Source organism: Arachis duranensis, chromosome 3 (assembly GCF_000817695.3).
Source record: "Arachis duranensis cultivar V14167 chromosome 3, aradu.V14167.gnm2.J7QH, whole genome shotgun sequence".
Lineage (NCBI taxonomy): Eukaryota > Viridiplantae > Streptophyta > Magnoliopsida > Fabales > Fabaceae > Arachis > Arachis duranensis.
The window spans coordinates 68,495,001-68,508,808 of record NC_029774.3 but is presented as its reverse complement, the minus strand read 5'-3'; the positions used below and the strand labels follow the sequence as shown (position 1 = coordinate 68,508,808).

At 33.3% G+C, this 13,808-nt stretch overlaps 1 pseudogene; it reads right to left on the bottom strand.

Annotated features, from left to right (window-relative positions):
- Nucleotides 1-836: 836 nt before the first annotated feature.
- Nucleotides 837-5,462, bottom strand: LOC107479392 (GDSL esterase/lipase At5g45910-like; annotated as a pseudogene).
- Between the last annotated feature and the right edge of the window lie 8,346 nt (nt 5,463-13,808).

Here is a 13,808-nt window from a genome sequence, read left to right as displayed (position 1 = left end):
TTACTTCTAGAGGTGGTAATATCTTGCCACCTCAGCTTTATGACTTAAACATAAGACTCCATGTGGTAGGGTGTTACATTATGATATCAGAACAATTCGTTCCCGTAGAGCTGGAGGATGGACTGACTATGCTTCTGAGCATACTCTAGCTGTATGTACCTGCTATTTAGGATGTCTGCTTGACATATATAACATAAATGTTCATGAGCATTATTACCTTTGGAGATTCGAAGTACTAGACTTTAAATATTAAGATTGATCACCTTAATATCAATTGTTCGATGTAGACAACACTATAAGAAATTACTAGAATAGCGACCGATTTAGCGACCGATTTTGGTAGTCGTTAAAACCTTGGTCGCCTAAATTCAAAATAGCGACCGATGTTGGTCGCTAATATTTAGTGAACGATTTTAGCGACCAATTTTCAAACAAGACCACCTAACCATACAAAATAATTTTGGTCGCTAAATCGGTCACCGATAAGATCGGTCGCTAAATAGCAACCAATATTTGGGTCACTAAATCGGTCGCTGAGGTATTCGGTCGCTAAATGACAACCGATATTTCGGTTACTAAATCAGTCGCTAATTTTTCAGTCGCTAAATTGGTCGCTAATAGCTAACTTCAAAATTCTAAAATCGATTGCTAAATCAGTCGCTACTGCTGCTTCTAATTATAAATTGTAACTAAATTTCACATATATCACTATTAAAATTTAATTTTTAAATATAATTCTAATTCAATAAAATATATAAATAATCAAATATAGATAACTATTTATTAAAATCGAATCCCAATAATTATTGGAAATCAAATAAAGATGAAATGGAAAATGGATTCTAATACAAATAAATTTATATTTATGTATACTACATATATGTATTGAAAAAAAAAATGAAAGAAAAAACAACATGCCACATCAAATTAAAAGCAGATACAACAAGAACTCTTCTAATCAAGGTGGGAAAAATTGTAACTACATATATAATGATAAGAGAAGAATGGCCTTCTCTCTTGAGAACCGGCAATGCAACTGTATCTTTCCTCAATTCTGAAAATATTTTGAAGGTATTGAGGGAGGGCAATGCTTCAATGTAGCATTCTGTTTAAGGAGAAAAAATAATATCAAGCACAAGCATATATACCCTTAAAATGAACATTAAGAATCTTAAAATGATCATAGGCTTTGTTGATAGTACTGTATCCATGGTTTGGTTGAGGGGGAGAGTATAAACTTGGCTAGAAAAATTGCAAAAGCAGCTATTAGTGACGGAGCATAACAAAGCATACTGTACTCCAACAAAGACAATTCGGCAATGTACTTTGTCAAGCACTCTAGTTGCAATGAAGGGGTCGAAAAAATAAAGACATGGAATCATTTTTCTGTTAGAAGTGGAGTTTAATTAAATGCAGTACAAGAACTACAAATAGAAATAACCCTGCACCAAACATTAACTAATTATCTTCCAAGTGTATTGTAATAACTAACCATAGTGCCTTGGTGCACAGTAGATGATCCTTGCTTGAGGGTATTTGTGCCTTAGATTCCTTAAGGCAAGTTGGAGCTGTTCGTTATGGTACACTGCAAAACCGTTAAAGGCATTCAAGCATCCATTTTCATCGTAGTCCCCTTTGTTTGGGCTTCTAAACAAGGTCAGGTACACAGCTGAGCACCCAACTGGCAAATTTCCCGGCACCACTAACTCCACTGCTCCTTCTTCTATCAATGCCTACCAAAATAGAAATTCATTTCATGCAATTTATATTCTATCATAATGTGCTCTATTTGATGTAACAAGTAACATACCCTGGTGGCATTTGTTATTGCTTCAACAACTACAGGAACGTTATCTACTAGTTGGCTAACATTTCCACCAAAAATTGCCGCATAGTTATAATCATTACCACCTATCTCCCCCACCATGAATAGCGAATTCTTGAAGTAGTTATCATAATCTGTGACATATAATAAAAAGCAGAGAATGATGGATAGTGTCAACTTGTATCACAAGAGTTTCGTTTTAGTGGTTAGTGTAACCTTGTTTAGTGGTGCAAAGAGAGGGTTAAAGCTTCCTGAACCAGCCAAGCTGAATGTTCAATGAATCACGAGTCCACAAAGCTTTTCCAATTCCCCTTTGGATGAAGAATTCTGCATCTAGCGCAGTGGCTCCGGCAACAGCAAAATTCACTCCTTGCTTAATGTTTTGGCCATTGCTTAGGTTCAGATACGGTGGCAAAAGTGGCAAACCATATGCCTCAGCTATACATTCATAAAGTGATTCATTATCATTAATAATGAGTTTATATTATATTATATGTATAAGCCTACAATGAGAAAATTCATAATGCTAAAAGTGAGATACAACTCCAGTAACAGAAAATTCATAATGCTCCATTCCAGTAAATTGCTCTATAACAAAGCAAGGGACATAGGTACCTAGAAAGAAACAGCATAATAAAAACTATAGGCCAAAGCCAAATGCAAGACAGGTACGTGCCATGTTTAGAGGCTCAGGTTTAGGGTGTAGCCTTATATGAGAATTAGCAAGAAGCAGAATCAGATGCTCTCTCTGATTCCTGACGTTGTCCCTCTGCACACAAATTTACCATATGCAATAAAAATTTAAGCAGATTATACAAACAAATGTAATGAATCATAAATCATTCTCCTCTAGCATTGTGTGTTGGTCAAAATACATGCCTGGAAACCTTGTGTGTTCCATAGCGCAGAAACAACAGCTTTAATCTAATAAGGAAAGAAAGTCCAAGAACTCAGTGCAATCATAATCAACAATGAAACTTCATTACCAACAGAAGCAATACCTCTTCAAATTGCATAATGGGTAGAGAAGCACCAGCAGAATTCAGAAGAAGGATATTATAAGGTGTATAAATTTCCTTTTTTTCCTGGACATCTTTGGCAGCCGCGATAATTTGCAAAAGAAAATTCAAATATCATGACAGTCCACAGTTGTACCAATTGAGTTAGCAATAAAGCCAAATAAAAACTTCAAAAGATAACCACTGCCAAGCTGAAAATGAATCATCAATAAAGAAACTAAATAAAGTGTCCATGACAATGGAATAGTAGAATAGATTAATTCAAATAAAATGTAGCTATAGATAGCATCTACCTTCTAAAGCAGAAACCTGGCTCTTTCACCTAACATCGATCAATATCAGGCTACTGGCCGACATGATGGACTAGCTACTTGCATTCATTCATATATATATATTTACACTATGGACTCAGTCACTCAGAAATATTGTGCCAAGAGAAGAGTCTCCCTTGACATAGTTGAGTGAATGTAAAATATCAGAGAGGACTCATCCTCCTTGTAATCTCAGATAGATATTGTAAATAGATGCATGAAATAGATTAGATATCAGTTTTATATATTATTTGAGATAGATCAGATATGCATAAAATTAAGAGATGACGCATGCATTATACGGTAGTTTGAAGTCATCATTAATAAGTATTTCCCATCATTTTTAAAAAACCACAGGTATCATATGGTCTGAGGATAAGCTAAGAAATGAATTAATGGAAAAAACCATGAATCCTTTCCAGTTTTCAAAACTGTTATTAGTATTACACTAACCAAACCTTTTCCTACATTATCGTGTCTTGCTCTGTGAAGACATAGCAGAGATCACAAAGAAGAAAGAGAATGAGAGATGTCGCGGAATGATTAAGCCATCTTGTCTTAGAAGGAGAAAATCAGCAATAAGTAATCCCTAATCACACTAAACCTGAAATTAATAAAGCTAACAGAGCATAATCCCTAATTATAAAATGGAAACAAGTAATTCCTAATCACACTAAACCTGAAATAAAAAAGCTAACAGAGCATAATCCCTAATTTGATTTCCATTAATCCATTCACAACTACACATTCAAAAATCAGCAAGCAGAGCATAAAAGGAAGAGAAGAACCGAAGAAGTGAAAGCAGTGCTACTAACCTTCGACGGAGACACAGACGACGACCGGCAAAACGACGGCGACCGGCGACACGGAGGCAAGTTGCTCCAAGCCTCGAACAGAGAAGCCAGGAAGACGAACTTAGCGCTACAGAGCTTGCGACGAGCTTGAGGCGGCGACGCGAGCTTGAGGCAGCGACGAGCTTGAGGAGCCGGCACCGAGCTTCAGGGAGACTGGGAGAGAGTGGCGAGAGAGGAGAGAGGTGAGATGGGTTTTGGTTCTAGGTTAGGGCACCATGCAGGGTAAGTGAGGGAGAGAACGACACCGTATTCCTTTTAAAAAAAAGGGTCCAGGTTATTAAAACAGTAACCAATTTAGCAACTAATTAATTTGTAACTTTTGATTTTTAATTGGTCTCAAATTCGGTTGCTAACAACGACCGATTTAGTGACCAACTGCTCTAATGCTAAGATTTTATAGTTGGTCACTAAAATCGGTCGCTATATTAATCCATAGCAACTGATTTAGTAACCACTATCTTAACGACTGAATTAGCGACTAACTATTTTATCAACAAATTTTTAAGTCGGTTGCTAATTCGATCACAAAATTATAAAATAGCAACTAATTTAGCGACTGAATGCTATAAAACCAACATTTTATAGTTGGTCGCTAAATCGGTTGCTATCTTAACACTTAGAAACTGATTTATCGACCAACTTCTTAGCGACCGATTTAGCGACCAACCACCATTAAGCTTGTTTTTATATTGGTCGCAAAATCAGTCGCCAAATTAAAAATAGCAACTGATTTAGCCACCAACATACCCTAAAATCTTCTTTTTTGTTTTGGTTGTTAATTCGGTTGCTAAGTTAAAAAAATAACCGGTTTTAGTGACCAACTAGATTGGCTTTGTCATTGATAGCTAAATCGGTCACTAATTTTTATTTTAGCAACCAATTTAGCCACCATGAGTGGATGGTCACTAAATCGGTCGCTAATTTAAATTTAGCGACCGATTTAGCAACCAATTTTTTTAAATCCTAGAAAAGTTTGATTGGTCGCAAAATCGGTTGCTAATAGTGATCGATTTTGTTGGTCGCTAAAATTGGTCACTATGTTGAAACTTTCTTGTAGTGCAAGATCCAAATGGCATCTCATGGGTGCGAGTGAGGTGATACGATTGACGATAGGACAGATGCACAGGCTATTGCTAGTGGGCTCCTACAACAAGCTAGAAACAATGATGGAGTCAGTAATGGAGCTGGTGATGAAAAGAAACCAAGGGATTAGAACTCGTGCAACTGGAGTAAATTTCAATAGCGCTTAGTTAGAGGGATAAAGAGACCCAAGAAATGTTTTGATAGAGTAGACTAGTGATTAAGTTCTTAGTGGCTTGTAATCAGAGTAACATTGTGGAAGCATGGTGAATTTGGTGGCTCTAGAATTGTAGTAACATGAGAAAGGAGTATTAGGATATGAGGGTGTCTTAAGGAATCGGCGTAAGAGCGAGGAGTGGAAAGTGTGCATCATTTAGGTTATAACAGATTGAATTAGAATAAAAAGATTGGAGAATTGATTAGTATTTAAAATATTTGAGAAGGACTGGAGATTTAAATTGAATTAGGTGGAACATATATAGGATAAGAAAACTTATAGTCGTTGAAAAAAACTAGACTAAGTTAAAAATGAAACAAATGGGTATAGCTTAGACTTGAATTTGACTAAGTTATGATCTTATACCTAAGGCTAGAGAATGTATTAGTGTTTGAATTAATGTTAGGAGAGTGGCAAGAGGTCAGATAAATCTGACAAAGCAAATTTTTAAGGGCAAAAATTTCTGTTAGGAGAGTAAGATGTAAAACTCGAGAAATTAGTAAATGATTAGCTAATAAATTAATTTTTAATCAAGATAATTAGAAATGTGATTTTTATGATTTAATATGATAGAGAAAATTAAAATGAAAATTTTGACACCAATTTCAAAGAATTTGGCCCAAGATTGAGCCGAATGGATCGAATCGGGCCTATATTGGGCCCAAAGCCCAAACCCACTTACTCCACCCTATATAAAACCATACTTTCAGCTACTCCTCCCTTCAATAACAGGGAATCATGCTTAAATGGGGGTATGGGGGAGCAAATAAGAACCTTAAACCCTTACTTTGATTTCAATTTGCCATAACTTTCAATCCGGAGCTCCGATTGCCACACTATTTGCGGCCACGCATCCGCAGTGGTGAGATCTACAAAGTCCGGTACCTTTCAAGGTGAGAAAATCATATTCCCAGCTCCTATTCTCTCTTCTTCAGTTCGAAATGTTGAGATTTTGGGATATTGAGATTTTGGTTAATTTGATGTTTTAGGATCAAATTGAATTGAGAATTTGGTAGGTTTTGGCTTAATTGAAGCACATATATGGTAAGGATGACTAACCCTAGTTAATTCCTTGAATTTGTATATTGGGTATTGAGTTTGGGTATGTATGTGTGATATATGTAAATTTTAAATTTAGGTGTATATATGTATATGTTGGAGCTTGAATTGTGAGCTTTGGAATTCGGTGGAGTTTGGGTGACGTGCGTTGGTGACTTTGGACATTCTGGGACTGTGTTTGGTGCTTTGGTGGTGTCTCAGTGATGGGCGGAAATTAGATTCCAACACAAAACTCACCGGCAAGTGTACCGGGTCGCATCAAGTAGTAATTACTCACATGAGTGAGGTCGATCCCACAGGGATTGAAGGATTGAGCAATTTTAGTTAAGTAGTTAGTTTAGTTAAGCAAACAGTTGATAATTTGAGTGAATCGTAACCAACAGAAGCTAAATTGCATGAAAATAAAAGGGAGAGGGGAAATTGACAGAATCTAAAGTGCAGGAAATATAAATTGAGCTTAAACTTAAATTGCAAGAAACGTAAATGGCTGAAACTTAAAGTGCAAGAAATCTAAATTACTGAAGTTAAATTACTGGGAAATGTAAATTACTTGAATAGTAAAGGGATTTGGGAGTTAGGATTCAGAATTCAACGAAAAAATGTAAAGAGCAATTAATCAAAGAAGTAGAAGATGAGATGAGTTGCAGAAAAGCTAAACAGAAGGGTAAGATTGCTTGAAGAACAAAACAGGAAGTAAACTTAGCTCAATGGTAAAATCTAAAAGAGAAATTGAGGATCTCAAGAGATCAATGAGACTAGCAGGTAGATCTAGATCTCAATTCCTTCCTTGATCAAAGAGTAAATAAATTGCAAAAGAAATGTAAATGAAGACAGTGAGTGAAAATCAAATCCAATTTCTAAATTCTCATAATTATGCAGAAGAAGAACAGAGATGAATTTCATATCAAGAATTGAAACAGAATTCCTTCAATCTCAATCCAAAATTTCAAACAAAAAGTAAAGGTTGCAGAGGCAAGTAGAAATGAAAAATAGAGCGCAAGACTCCGATCCAATCTCAGGTACAGAGCGCTCAATAAAACTCAAAAATGAAAAATTAGGCTAAAATCTGAAGTCCCCCACAAATCAAACTAACTCCCATTTATACACTTTCTATTTTTGATCTTCCAGCCTTGAATTGGGCTTTTGGCCTTGATGGAATTGGGTTCATGATCATTCCAATTGGTTGCCCTTTTGTTGAGAAGAGATCTGTGCAAAATTTGAATACTGATGATTCAAGTTTGTGTCAACGTTTAAGGGTCAACGTTGACTCAAACGCCACTTTGAATCAGATCAGCAAAAACCAGAAAGGCTTGCTGTCGTTGGCGTTTGACTCAACATTGGAGGGCCAACGTCAGCTAAACCACGCGTGTGCGTGCCTTGCGCATTCGCGCAAAATGGGCAAATAACTTATCCACGCGTGCGCGTGCTCAACGTGTGCGCGTGGATGAAAAAAATCATTTTTCAGCTTTAAAGATGTTGGCCTCAGCGTTGGACCCCAAACATTCCCTCAAACGTTAGCATTTTCACGCATACGTATGCTTCACGCTTTCGCGTAAATTGATGTTTTTCCCATCCACGCATACGCGTCGATGCATATTTTTCAAATCTCAATTATGGGCTGAGCATCGCGGACGTTGGAGGCTACGTTTGAGTTAACTTTGGACCTCTAACGTTCTATTTTTGACGCACACGTGTGATCCACACGTGCACGTGGATGGTAGTTTTTGTCATTCCACGCGTGCACGTGACGCACACTTTTGCACGGATAATAAATTTTGCTTTTTCTTACGCGTACGCGTCGTAGACGGGTACGCGTCGCTTAAAAATCATTTGGCTCCAGAATTGAAAATTTTCATCACCACGTTGGGGGTGACGTTGGATGCCCAACGCTACTTCAAACGTGAGCATCAGCATTTGATTACAAAGGGGTGCTCTGTTTCTCTTCCAAGTTTGAGTCAACGTTGGTGGTCCAACTTGGCCACCAACGTTGCTTCTTCTCCATCTTTATATGCTCAGTCTTCAACCTTCCTCCATGCTTTCCTTCGCCTATCATCAACCAATACATGCATCAAAGCCTTGCTAAAGTCATGAGAATTCTTATCATTCTTAATACACAAGTAATTATAGTATAATTCTCATGAAATTGCATCATATTAATCATAATTGGATGAATCTAGGTATGCATGAATTTCTACCCAAATGGCTTACTTATGACTTAAGAAAGTGCATAAAACCTATCAAAAACAAAGAAAAAGGCTAGTAAAACTAGCCTAAGATGCCCTGGTATCACTCAGGTTATTTGAAAAATTGGCCAAAGTATGGTTTAGGTTTTCTGTATTTAATATATAATGTTTTGTGAAAACTTAGGCTAGAGAACCATAGGATAAGCTGGAATGATTATGTATGTTGAATGTTTAGTAATTATGATATCGATTGATGATGGGGATTAAACATGAGTTGGTGATTATGGTTATGGTGGGGATATAATGCCTCCTTGGTGTCTTCATATTGTTGATAAATTGGTGATATTGATTATATGTATGTATGATAACATGTTGGTGATTTTGTTGTTGGAAGTAAAAAGTTTAAGGTGTGAATTGGGTAAAAATGGAAGTATAATAGTTTGTGATATGAAGAGTGGTTAGTGGTGTTGTATAGGATTGCTATAAAGTGTGTTTGTGCTGGATATATGTAAAAGTTATGGGGATTAAATGTAGTCCTAAACCTCTGTTTTCACACTGTTAGTTCTAAATTTGGATAGTAAGCTTAGTAATGAAATAGAGTTAGGAAATAGAGGTAACTTGAAGATGAAGTAAATGTTGAAAGTAATGAGATTAGGCTATGGAAAGCAATATTACTTGGAAGTAAAGGAAGGTCTAGAGTAACTGAACTGAGATGTTAATAATGAGATTGGGAATGATTATGTGTGGCCGGAATGGTCGAGATGTGTGTGTGGCTGGAATGGTCGAGATGTGTGTGTGGCCAGAATAGTCGAGATGTGTGTGGCTGGAACGGTCGAGAGGGTAAGACTTGGGTGCGATCCCTCTTGCTCGTTAACTTGAAAATGTGTTCAAATGGCAAGTTGAGGACAGAAGTTCCCTCTCTTGTCGTGATGAGGGTGTGGGAAAAGTGGAAAGGTACTCTCCTTCGTATTGTTTTCTCCACATTCTTCTCTGGTTGCAAGGTGGAAAGGCACGCTCCTTCGATGTGGAAATGCACTCTCCTTCGTATCTCCTCCAGGAGAAGGTGGAAAGGCACATTCCTTCGATGTGAAAAGGCACTCTCCTTTGTATATGATCCTCCTGGAGATGCGCAACCTAAAGACTAATGTCTGAGTTAGCTACCAGATGTGTCGGGTTTTGGCAAAGTAACCGACATGTGAGCTCACGACCAGTAGGACAGGCATACATCATGTTGCATTTGTTTGCTTTGCTTGGGTGTGCATAATTGTTTTGGGTTTGCCTATCTGATAATTTCTATTTAATTGATAACTGTGATACTTGCTGTAACTGTTCTTTAAATGTATTTGCCTTGTATTTGCTTGTGTTTGTGATTGTTTTTCTGTTTTGAGTACCTTGGTGGTGGACGGTGATAATGTTGATTTTATTTGAAATGGGCCCGAGGTCGGATTGAGTTTATTTGCGCCAGAGACCAAGCTGGTTTGATTTGGGCCATAGGCCATGACTGGTTGGATCAATGGTAAGGGTTAGAGTTGAATGAGACAGCGAGTGGATTATAATTTGAGAGATTAAGTTAGGATTGGGTTAGAACCTTAAGAACCTTAGATACCTACCTCTGCTTATGGTTTCTGTACTAGTTCCTTAAGAATTATAATCTGAATGTCGGTGTTCTAAGATTGCCTTTGGCATTCCTAGGACCTTATATCTTATGTGCGTGGCACCTTTACCATGCTGAGAACCTCTGGTCTTCATCCCATACTATGTTGTGTTTTTCAGATGGAGGTCGAGAGGCACCTCGCTAGGTGTCTGGAGCTTCTAAAGTGAAGTGGTTTCTTTTGGGGTTTCTTTTAATCTTTTGATATATGTATATATAAATTCTCCTCTTATATACTTGTTTATTTACTCCTCGTAGAGGTTTATGGAGAACTAGGATTTTATGTATGTATTTTGGGTTTCAGATTATGTATATAAGTATGTAAATATTCTCTGGCCAGCCTTAGCTTTGCAGGCTGAGTTAGTAGCTTGTTATTTTGTACTTTTGACCCTCTATTCCTACTTTCTGTTTACTATACTTATGAATCTTAGGTTTCCTCGCACACAAGTTTTTCGTTTACATGAGCATTACGACTTTTGTTTTAAACTTTTCTTCACAAGCTCCTCGGTATAATTTCCCTTCAACTACTATTGTTATTATATTGTGTATATACTTTACTTCTAGAGGTCCTAATACCTTGCCACCTCAACTTTATGACTTAAGTATAAGACTTCGTGTAGTAAGGTGTTACAATTAGCATGCATATGATCGACATATTTTCTATTAGTTATGCAATATTTTTACAATATATTTTTTAGTTCCAATCAATATGCATTTAAAAAATTATCTTTAAATTCTAAATCATGTAATTCAAAGATCATTTCATTCATATTTTTTAAAATTTCAAAAAAATAAAAACTTTTTGTATTATTATAATTAGTTAAATGAAAACATAATAACGATTACATCATAATTTTAATTAATAAAGTAAAATAATTTATCAATTTATATTAAATTATTAATTTTAATTACACTTAAAAGTGAATAACACTTTAAAAATAACTAAAAAAAATTCGAAAATCTTATGTAAATTAACATGTACATATAATATGTGAAGATAAATATAAATATTAGAATAACTAATAAGTAATTACGAAAGAATAAAAAACAATTGTAAATTCTAATAATTGAAATAGTAAAAAAATAAGGAAGAAAAAAGTTAGATATTTATTGGTTTATTCCTCTTGAATATGAAAGAATTGAAAAAAATGTAAGACAAAATTAGAACATAATTTGAATGCTAAATTGATAGTTTTTGAAGAGAATCTTTGAATAAATAAATAAATAATATTAAAAACAATTAAATAAAAATTAAAGAAATGAAATGCAAGTAAATAATCAAACATTACTTTTTAAAATTGAAGTTATTTATTCATAAGTATGTTATAAGTATGTTATGTCACCAAGAAGAAATAGATTATTATCCTCAAATATATGCTGAAGTATAGACATAATAATAAAGTTGTAATTTGAATACGTAAAGAACCTAAAATAAAAATAATTTTATACATGAATAAAGAAGTAATATGATTTGTTATTTTAAATTTAAAAAAAATAACAAATTAAGTATTGATAGAAAAATCTCAAAATAATTCTAGTAAAACAATCAAATGTTACAATGTCTTGATTTACAACCTACATAAAATCAATCAACAATTATTTTTTTAAAATAAATATAAATATATCTGCACGGTTTCACCTTATAAATGTTGTGTTTTGGTTGTATTTAAAAAAATGTAAAAGTAGGTTACAAAGAAAAAATGCGAGGAGAAGTCTACTCTCAGTTGCAATATTAGACTTAGTTACTCATTTAAAAAGTTTAAATTACATTTTCACAGCTTTTAACTGTTATTTATGCAAAAAAAAAAGACATATTAAAAAAAACAAAACTTTGATTGAAATTACAACTTAATTCTTGATATTGAATTTTTTTAGTACAAGTCCTTCCTTCTTTCCCTTCCCTATATTTTTATTTTCAAACATTAGTGTCATAATCCTAACTACCACAAAAATCAACAACATATAAAAAATTTTAAAAATATAATAACAATACTTTAGAATAAATAAATAAATGAATCAATCAAGTTTGATTAAAAATAAACTAAACAAAAATTACAAAAATTAAGATTCTAAACTAAGATTTAAAACAAAACAAAAAATGACTAATTTGTGGTCAATAATAGAATCAAGAATCATGTAAAATAAAATATGACCTAATAAAATGAAAGATGTTATGAATAAAAAATGTTAATCAATTAATATTGTATGGCATACTTTTAATTTATCTTTAAAATATATAATATATAAAAACCAATGGTAAAATTAATATATTTATCTAAAAAAGTTACAAAACAAATGATTAATAATATATATCAATTAAATAATATTATAAATAAAAATTTTAATTTATTATTTCATAATATCATTTTTTTTAAGTTGAGACCGAATTACAAGTTAGAGTACAAAACTTTATAAATTAAGACTATTTTTTTCATTGTCTTCATCCCTTCTAAAGTATATTTTTTTTCTTAAAAATCGTTTCATTCTTAATTTTCTATGTAAACCATATGAATAGGAGAGTTTGGTGTTCAATTTTCGCTTTTCGATTATAACCCTATTAATAAAGAGTAACTGATATAACTTTTTATTTTGAAAAAGGTCAAAAAAGTAAATTATCAATTAACATTTTTTTTATTTCTATTGCGGTTACTTTTTTATTCCACGCATAACTTCTAATTACTTCGTCTTCTTTTTTATTCCATTCTCTTCTTTCAAATCTTTGTCTACTTTTATTAATTTTTTTTATTTTTCTGTATCTTTTTCTATTTATTAAATTAATTATGTATTACTTTTATTTTTTTTTTGTCTCTGAAAAATCATAAGAAAAAATAACTCATTATAACAATATATATAAAGAGAATATAGAGAGAATGATATCCAATTTTCATATTTCCATTCTAACCTTATTAATGAACAGTGATTGACATAGTTGCATTTTAAAAACTGGAATGAAATGTAATTATCATTAACTTTCCTTCGTATATAGTAATCTTTTTATTTTATGCACAATTTTCACTCTTCTTCGTTCTACTAAATACAGATAGTATTCTCCTTTATCTTTCAAGTAATTCTATTAGCCTCGTATTTACAAAATATAATTATCAAAATCAGATCTTGTACTGTAAATGCTTACCTTAACTCTAATCTTGTACTGTAATTAATACATAGGTATTAATTATGTCAACACTTACATAATTTTTTTGTATTTTTCTATCTCTTGGCCTAATTATGGATATGAAACTTTTTCAATATTAGAAGAGAAAGTCTATGCCTGTTATTCAAGGTCATCATAAAATTTTAAAGTATATTTTGTTTGAATGGTATCAATAATTTGAGAAAATGAATTTAAACTTAAATAACTATTTCTTAACGAAAATCATTGGGTATATATTTATTGAATTTTTTAAAAAGAAAAAATTTATGTATTTATGTATCTTTTATTTTTGTAGTGGTGGACAGCAATAGTATTCACATCATCATTTCAAAGTTCATTTTATATTTATGTCAATGTATAAAGTATTTTACAAAAATTATGTTTAAAAATAAATTTTTTATCTTATAATTATTTTATATTTTGGAATTTAAAATTTAAAATTTTTATTTTTATTC